The sequence below is a fragment of the Hippopotamus amphibius genome, chromosome 5 (genome assembly GCF_030028045.1).
Source record: "Hippopotamus amphibius kiboko isolate mHipAmp2 chromosome 5, mHipAmp2.hap2, whole genome shotgun sequence".
Taxonomy (NCBI): domain Eukaryota; kingdom Metazoa; phylum Chordata; class Mammalia; order Artiodactyla; family Hippopotamidae; genus Hippopotamus; species Hippopotamus amphibius.
Window position 1 is genome coordinate 106,615,074 of NC_080190.1, and position 9,615 is coordinate 106,624,688.

Consider the following 9,615-nt stretch of genomic DNA (forward strand, 5'->3'; position numbering starts at 1 on the left):
GTCGGGTAATAAAAAGTAATGAGTTCCAAGAGTGTTTTGTTGCTGCTGTCATTTCACACTTTACTTGATATAATACATTACCTCTCCATAAAGAAAAATACTGGCAATAGCTGATATAAATAGTAACATTTACTGAGTTCTTACTCTATGCCAGGCAGGGACTATGTTCTTCACATGAAATTTAAGAACTCGCCCTCACAACAACTTTCTAGGTAAGTAGTAGTATTTTTCTTGTTTTACAGATGAAGAAACTGAGTAAACCATGTTGCCTCTTTGGGCTATATGAAATACATGTGTTTGCACAGAAGGAAAGTAAGGACATTAATGATCCTTTCGCAAAAAGATTTGAGTGACAGGATTCCCTCTAGTTTTTTTTTTCTTTCTGGCCATGCCCTGTGTGCGGGATCAAACCCGTGCCCCGTGCAGTGGAAGCACGGAGTCTTAACCACTGGACCGCCAGGGAAGTACCCTCCCCTCCGGTCTTTCAATGTGTTTTTTATTCCTAATTCATTCAAAAACCTTTCAATTATAATAGTTCAGTTTGCATACTTTTCAATTACAACAGTTCTTCAAGAACACACTTTTATACATGAAAAGAGAATGCTACATTTTTGCCCCAGTGATGATGTTTTTATATTTGAAAGAGAGACAATCACTTGAACAAAAATAATTACTCCATATTTGTTTAAACCATAACTAGAAAAAAACTTAACTATAAATATGTGTATTTAAGATTTTTATTATGGAAATTAAACGCCTACATACCTACCATATAGCTTCAAAAATTAACAAAACTTTCCAAACTGCAAATATGTTTTTGAAGTATTGGTAATAAGAGGGGTGATCATATAATTTATTACCCAAACTAAGACATTTTTGACAGTAAAAGGTGGTGTTATTAATAACTCCCCCAGGGGGCTTCCCAGGTGGCACAGTGGTTAAGAATCCGCCTGCCATTGCAGGGGACGCCGGTTCGAGCCCTGGTCCGGGAAGATCCTATATGCCGCGGAGCAACTAAGTCCATGCACCACAACTACTGAGCCTGTGCTCTAGAGCCCGCAAGCCACAACTGTTGAGCCCATATGACACAGTTACTGAAGCCCGCGCACCCAGAGCCTGTGCTCCACAACAAGAGAAGCCACCACAATGAGAAGCCCAAGCATCGAAACAAAGGGTAGCCCCCTGCTCTCCGCAACTAGACAAAGCCCACACACAGCAGTGAAGACCCAATGCAGCAAATTAAAACAAAAAACAAAAAACAAAAACTCCACCAGGACAACAGGCATAAACCCAGACTGTACTGGGGAAGATTATGGCATGTGATCACCCTAGAAAAAATTCATTTCTGTAATATTTAAGGTATGTAATAATATACCCATATATAAGAACATATAGGACAAATAGTTCAGATGCAAAAGAAGACACACATATCTCTTATTAGGTAGTTTTCTGTATTCGTTGTTATTATGGACTGAATGTGTCCTCCAAAAATTTATATGTTGAAGCCCTAACCACTGCCTCCCTCCCCGCCCACCACAACATAGTGGTATTTGGAAGTGAGGCCTTTGAGAGATCCTTAGGTCATGAGAGTGGAGCCCTCATGATGGGATTAGTGTCCTTATAAGAAGAGAGAGAGAGCTCCCCCCTCCCTCTACCTTTCTCTCCTTCTCTCTCTGCCATAGGTGGATACAGAGAGCAGACAGACATCTATGAATCAGGAAGCAGGCCCTCATGAGGGACCACATGGGCCAGCACCTTGATCTTGGACTTCCCAGCCTCCAGAATTGTGAGAAATAAATGTCTGTAGTTTAAGCCGCTCAGCCTGTGATATTTTGTTACAGCAGCGTGAGGAGACCAAGACAATCACGCTGAATAGGATTTGTATGGGCTTTCCTAGTCTGTAGCAGAATTAAACTTATATTTATTTTTAAGAGCACGTATTTGGCAGTAAATCTATTACTATAATCTAGCAGCAATGTCGTAGCTCTAGCTCTAGCCCAGCAGTTACAGTGCATGGAGGAGACAAACGTACCCGTGTGACAGCTGCCTGCCACCTGCTTCCTTAGCCTCTCAGAGACCTCTTTTCTTCCCTCACCCCATAAGATGGAGATAATAATAGGATTTGTTTCATAGGGCTGTTGTGAGGACAAAGGGGTAATGCAGGAAAAGCATAGAGCATGTCCCCTGACGCACATGACTGCTCAGTGAAGGGGACCTTTTCTTTCCTTCCTTCTTCTTCTTTCCTCCTCCTCCTCCTCCTCCCTCCTTCCACTCAGGCGCCTCCAGGCCCCGGGCAGCAGCAGCAGCTGCCTGGGTTGGTGACTTTACAGGGAGCTGAAGTGGAGAAGCGGGAGCTGCTGCAAGGCCAGGACGCTCACCTGAGACGCTTGCCAGTTACTGGGACAGGTCGTTTCTTTCCTTTTTTTAATTTTTATTGAGATACAATTGACATACATTAAACTGTGTATATTTAAAGTGTACACTTTGATTTTTTTTTCTTATTAGTAATGTGTATATGGCATCCTAATCTCCCAATTCATCCCACCCCAACCCACCCCCCCGCACCCCACAGATACACACCGCTTTCCCCCCTTGGTGTCCATATGTTTGTTCTCTACACCTGTGTCTCTGTTTCTGCTTTGCAAACCAGTTGATCTGTACCATTTTTCTAGGTTCCGCATATATGCGTTCACATAAGATATTTGTTTTTCTCTGGGACAGGTCACTTCTTGCCCTCAGTCAGAGGGACTTCAAAGTGTCCTAACGTGACGATTTAAAACCACAGCCCTACTTGTAATCAAAGTCTGGCGAGGCCTGAACGTGTCTCTTAAAAGTAAAATTGGGATGTTATTCGCCTCAGAAAGTTGCTATAAAGAGTGGATTAAAAACCTTATGTACGGGGTCTAGGGCCGTTTGGCCCACTGTAGGCCTCAAAATGGTGGTTACCTTACGCGTTTACTTCTGGAAAACTTCCTGAGGAGACAAAATGAATGGAAAAGAGTCACTCTGAACGTTCCTTCTCTGCCACAGAGGAGGCGTCAAGCCCCCACACCCCTCACCAGCCCTTGGAAGACTCCTCCTAACGACTATCCCGGTTGTAAGTCTCCTCAGAGGACCAGGTCAACATTTAGACAGAAAAGCTCTTGCTCCTGACCAGATGTCAACAAACCTAACAGCAAAAAATATTTTTGCAAAAAATTCTCCTGCAGGGACGTCCCTGGCGGTCCAGTGGTTAGGACTCTGCACTTCCACTGCAGGGGGCACGGGTTCTATCCCTGGTCAGGGAACGAAGTTCCCACAAGCTGTGCGGCGTGGCCAAGCCCTCCCTCCCTCCAAACAGAAAAAGTCCTCAGAGAAAATTTTACTCGTTACTAAATTTCCGTAGCTTATGGTTTCACATATTTCATTTTGGGCAGCGACATGTGAGAAAAATGAGAACATTTTGTTCTTCTCTCATTGTGTTTATGCGACGAAAGAGGAAAGTGCTTTACAAGCCGTAAGTGTGCCGCTGCCCGGTTGCTGGTACTGATGTAAATAAAGACAAATCTTCTCCAAGGAAATTAAGTGAAGCTGGTGGGCCATTAGCTAAGGCTCCCGGAACACTTCATCCTACTCAGAGAAGAGACTGAAAGAGACATTTAAGATCTGGCAAGATACAGGAGGTAATCATCCAAAGTAAATCTGTTCATTATCTCACTTCTCTGTTTTTCAGTGGATAATATTTTACTACTGAATTCTACGAAGAGCTGAGCACAAATTTTACCAGACATAAATACCTTAATTGAATTGTGCATATGGAATTGCAGTGTGGGATGTAGATAAACAGGCAGCTCATGGTGGGGTTGGAATTAGGATATTGATTCTTTGCAAAACCACAAACATGGACGAACTGGAGAAGGAGAACCACAGAGAGAGTAAAGCTTCAAATTCTACCAGATGAACAAATAATGCCCTCATTATTTGTACTGAACACAGATGGCGTACTTCTTCTTTTCCACGTATGGCTTTCCCTGACCCTTCCTACCTCTGACATAGGGAGTTTTTCCAAATCCTCCCAAAGTAGTGCTAGAGTGAAAATGGGGCAGTGTGCTGACATTTGACAGGAAGCCACAGGGCTTCTGGGAGCTCCGTTTCTCTCCCTGGTTCGAGGTTCAGTTTCCTGTCTCCCCGAGTGACACATGATTTCAGAGCCCCAGGTCAAAGGCACATTTTCACCCACATCTGCATAAATGTCATGTGCTTTCAGATTTGCATGTGTCATCTAAACGGTTCAGAGACTGACATGGGAGCCGTGATGTGAGTTCTCCCAAGGTCAAAGGCAGCTCTGCCAGCCCAGCACTTTGCCAGCAGCCCCAGAAAGGCAGGGTCCTTTCCTCCCTCTCTCCCTCTTTTCTTCCTCTCCCTTTCTCCCTTCTTTCCTTCTTTCTCTCCTTTCAAAACTACTCTCATCCTAATGTTAGGAGCCAGAGACCAGCCTAAGAGATGTCAGGAATTTGCATCAGCAGTGACAAATAGGTGTCTAGCATCTGGGACAATAGCCCTAGGACCTCAGCACCTAAAAGTGCCTCATTCTAGCCCCTTCTAAATTAAAAAAAATAATAATAATCAAAAGTGCTCAAAAAAAGAGTGAAATTGTGATCCCTTTATTCTCACTAATAGAAGCTGGTGGTTATTGCTGTTCTGTGTTTCCTTTTACTCCTTTCCACACATAGTCCCTTCTCTCTACTTCCTTCTTCCTTTTCTTTTTCCTTTCTCTTCCTCTTCTCCATTATTCCATTTTCCTAAGGCTCCACAGTTGCTGAAACCTTAAATCTCTGTGTTAGCTTTTTTTTCCCCTCCAGGTTTCCTCCCCCAACATGTAAGTAGCATCAACATTTTTAACAGAAAGAAAGCGCTTTAAAATCTGGCAAAAGCAAGCAATGAAAAGAGTTAATGTTAGCAAACTCACTATTGGGAGACACGATTAGATGTCGCTCTAAACTCCAATCCTAGTGAAGTGTTTTCACCAATTTCTAGTGAGGAAAACTTGAGTTATGTTCTTGAGCAAATATATGAATTATATTCACAGCAGTCATCATTGCTTGAATTCCTACAAGTAGGGTTAAACTCCACATTTAAAAAATTTAATGCAAATGTTCAACCTCAACCAACACTTTTACTAAAGTGGTTGTAATTAAGAGAGTTACTGAGGTAAGTCATCAACTCGATTACAAAAGACCCACAAGACAATTGCAAGTTAATGAATGTGCTCTCCTTCCCAGTTCGTGCAGCAATCCCCACTGGTCTTCAGTTTGACACATATACTTTTGTACTTTTATGCTGCTTGTCTTGGAAGTTCCCTCAGGGACACTGAATTGGGTCTTTGTTTAATTCTGTGTAACAACTGATACAATGCCAAGTAGATACTACAAAGGTAAGTCAAAAATTATCCGTTCGCTGGCTGTAGAATTTACAGAAGTTTTAATATAACCTGAGTGTGGATAATTTTTTGACGAACCATTGTAAATTTATCTTTTAGGTGATCAGCTTGATGGTAGGTAATACAGATGGCTGCTGGACTCAAGACAGTGCATCAAATAAGTTCCTGCCTGATCCTTGTTGATCAATGCTGTCACCACAATCCGTGTAACCATGTAACAGGGAAGAGCTAAACTGGACTCCGTGTCAGATCTGTTTCTTTGACTTTAACCTTTGCTTTTCTTTGCTTTAATCATATGCAATGGCCTGCTTCAGGGAACCCTACCCGCCTGTGAAATTAACACATCCCTTCCCCAGGCTAGTCATTCCCGGAGATGTTTTGCAAGACTGATAACCCTTTTTACTTTACTTCCCTGCCTCTCCCTCTCTGATTCTATAAAAGAAACTGGCATCCAGACCACAAGAAGGTGGTTTTTTGGAGACACTAGTCTGCCATCTTCTCGGTCTGCCGGCTCTCTGAATAAAGTCATATTCCTTGCCTCAACACCTCGTCTCTGATTCATTGGCCTGTTTTGTGGTGAGCAGAGCAAGCTTGGACTCAGTAACAACCATGCCCAGGATGAAACACATCTTTCATATCAAATGGTAGCATTGCTTCTGGGTACACAGTAGAGGGTAGTGGTTACCATCGAGACTCAGAACTTGGGTTCTGATTCACAAAGCACATCACCCAAGAAGCCTCGACTCCCTCATTTGTTAGTTAGGTGTGTGTGGAGGAAGAACAATGACTCCTGGAAGATGCCCTCATCCTAGTCCTGAAAAATGTGAGTATGTTACCTTGCATGGCAAACATGATTTTGCAGTTGTGATGAAGCGATCTTCAGATGGGGAGATTATCCTGAATTATCCAGGTGTGTGTAGTGTAATCACAAAGGTCCTCATCCAAGCAAGAGGGAGGCAGGAAAGTGAGAGGTGCTGTGACTCCAGAAGCAGAGGTCAGAGTGATGCCATGAGCTGAGGAAGGTGAGCATTCTCTAGAAGCTGGAAAAGGCAAGGAGATGGATCCCCCCTAGAGTCTTCAGAATGAGTGCTCCCTGCAGACCCAGTTTAGATTTCTGATTTCCACAACCATGAGAGAATAGGTTTAGATTGCTTTAAGCCACTAAATTGTGGATATTTTTTACACTAACAATAAGAAACTAATATGGGACTTCCCTAGTGGCACAGTGGTTAAGAATCTGCCTGCCAATGCAGGGGACACGGGTTTGAGCCCTGGTCCGGGAAGATCCCACATGCCGCAGAACAACTAAGCCTGTGTGCCACAATTTCTGAGCCTATGCTCTGAGCCCAAGAGCCACAACTACTGAGCCCATGTGCCTAGAACCTGTGCTCTGCAACAAGAGAAGCCACCACAGTGAGAAGACTGCACACTGCAATGAAGAGTAGCCCCTGCTCTCCACAGCTAGAGAAAGCCCATGTGCAGCAACAAAGACCCAATGCAGCCAAAAAGAAAAGAAACTAATATGTATGGATTAAATGAAAACTGTTATGTAAAGACTTAACATGGTGCCTGAAATATAGAAAGAGTGGAATAAATGCTACGATTGATCTATAAAGCATCACCAATAATCCCTTTGAGCTCTCACAAAGCTCCCTACAACATGTAAAGAAAGAAAAAAAATATTTAAGAGCAGAAAGAGGAAGCCAGAATTTATTGAGCTAGGCACTTTCCATGATGGAACACCCACAACAAGCTTGACGGGTGGGGGCTTCCTAAACTCAGAGAGGTTAAGTAACCTGCCCACCATCACACAGCTAGTAAGATAGTAAATCTGGATTCAAATCCCTGCCTGTCTGAATTAAAAGTTCTGGCATTCCTTCAGATTTTATAATAGAAAACGTAGTGAAATTTCTATCCTGAAACACTTCTTTAGTTTCTTAAGAAGACATAGTAACATATCTTCTTTATCAAATTATTATTTTGTATAGAATTCTGTCCCAAGTTCATAATACAGTGATATGGTGACTGCCACTTTGCCAGCCCTGCAGTAGTGTAGTAATAAGAGTGATAGTGGTAGCACTGATAATAATTCATTTATTACATTTGTAAAGCATTTTTATAGCTTAAAAATATATAAACACTTAAAATATATGTCTTGATTCTTTCAGGAGTCTCATGACTTGGTAGATGCCAAGTACTCACTGGGTCCTTTTAGGGGGTAGGGAGTGGGGGCAGGGGACAGTCTCCTGACCCCTGCAAGGCAAGTGTTACAATTCCCTTCTGCTGATAAGAACTCAGAGGATCACAAGCTGCTTTGCCCAAGGCACATGTCTAAATGACATGCCCGAGATGAGTCTCCTGATTCAAAATTTCACGCCATGTCCATTACATTGATCTTTGGGACAGTCTCTCCCATCATGGTCAGAAACGTGATTTGCAAACGGCTTCCAGCTGAGAGCTCAGCTGTGGTCAGCTGATAAGTATACATTTAGGCAAATGAGTCCGGAAACAGTGTGCTGAGCTCTGGAGTTATTTTGAGGTCAAAAGCCAGCTCTTCTTTTGCTGCACATTAGACTTCCACAGAGAGAATCAGAGATTGCGCCTAAGTGGCTTGAAGTCAAGTTTTGCTGAAGGTCATTGTGTTTTACAGCCTGCTCAAAACTCTGTATTCTGTCTAACAGCTGTAAACTCTTCACGTGCTTCCGGTTGGCTCTTACATTTTATTTTTAGTTGCAATGGTGTAAAAAAGAAAAGAAACCGTATTTCTCTTTGAAGCTCCTTTGTACAAACGTAGTATTTTCTCTTCTCTCTCCGAGCTTGGTAGCCTGTGTTCACTTGTTTCCAGGAATTTTACTTTATACAATATAAATTCATTCCCGCAGCCTTGAGATAATTACACCTCAGACAATTCCCTTCCTTTGTAATTATTCTCTAGTTTTCAATCCTTTTCTGAAGACATAAATATACTTAGCCCTCCCCTCACTTTTCATGTAAGTTTACATGTTTTTCTAAAATGTGCATGAATTTTTCAGAGAACTGCTAACTTTGCATTCACTTGTTTATGATTGCATATTATTGTGTGGTCTCACCGACGTTTCTCGTATGGTTAAATCTTTGTGTTTTTATTAAAAAAGCTTCTGAAATTCAAAACATTGAATTTTGTGTTTGGTTTTATTATGAAAAAATAGTCATCTATTTATATGCTGTGCATTCATTAATGCAAGCTATCTGATCTCTCAGCGTTCTTATTGCTAGAAATTCAAATAAATTGATAATTAAAATGATAGAACAGGGTGAATGATTTTTTTTATCACACATACACAAATTTTAGCTAGTCACAGTGATAACAGAGTATTAGTGAAGCACATTATAAGCATGCTACTCTACTTCATTCATTCTAGGACAGACATTTTTTACATTTTACTGTCTCTGAGATTGAGATGTGTCTTACAATCTCTGTGGCAATGTCATAGTTTAATTAAGAGTGTTTTTTTTTTCTTGGCAGTATGACATAAAATTATGCTGTATCTTCAATTTGGTAGCATGTTAGATTCCACTAATACAATATGTACCAACACTCTCTATATGTTTTATGAATTCTCTAATTTAATCCTCTAAGCAATCCTCTGATACAGGCACATTCTCCACATTTTACAGAAGAAAGTAGATTAAGAAACCTGCCTTCATTGCTTATCAGCTACACCATAGTCTGGGGCATGCTGATAACCGCTTGCTCTTGCAGCAGTGGGGGGAAGCTTTGATGTGCAACATTTGCTCATTTCCATGGTGTAAATACTCTCAGTAGGGCCCACTTAGCTCCTAACATGAAGTCATGGAACATAGAATTGGGAAAATATGCACAAAATTGGCTCTTGTGAGCAGGTGTGAGCTGGCTCCAGTACACCATTTATGTTATATGTTCTTCCCGGGAAGCTTTTCCTAGTCCATGTCCTTAATACTATTGTAAGCCAAACACCACAGTAACCCACTCTCTTTTAGTCATCTCCACATGGACACTCAATTTAACGGATAAATAGTACCTTTCTTACCACTGACAGTCTCCATGAAAATTATTGAATACAGGAGGAGGAAATCTAGAATTTTGATAACATAATGGGTAAGACTATCCTACCTGCAAGCTGACAAATAAGCCTGCCAGTTTCTGCCTGCCTTCCTTCCTTTCTTTCCTTCTTTCT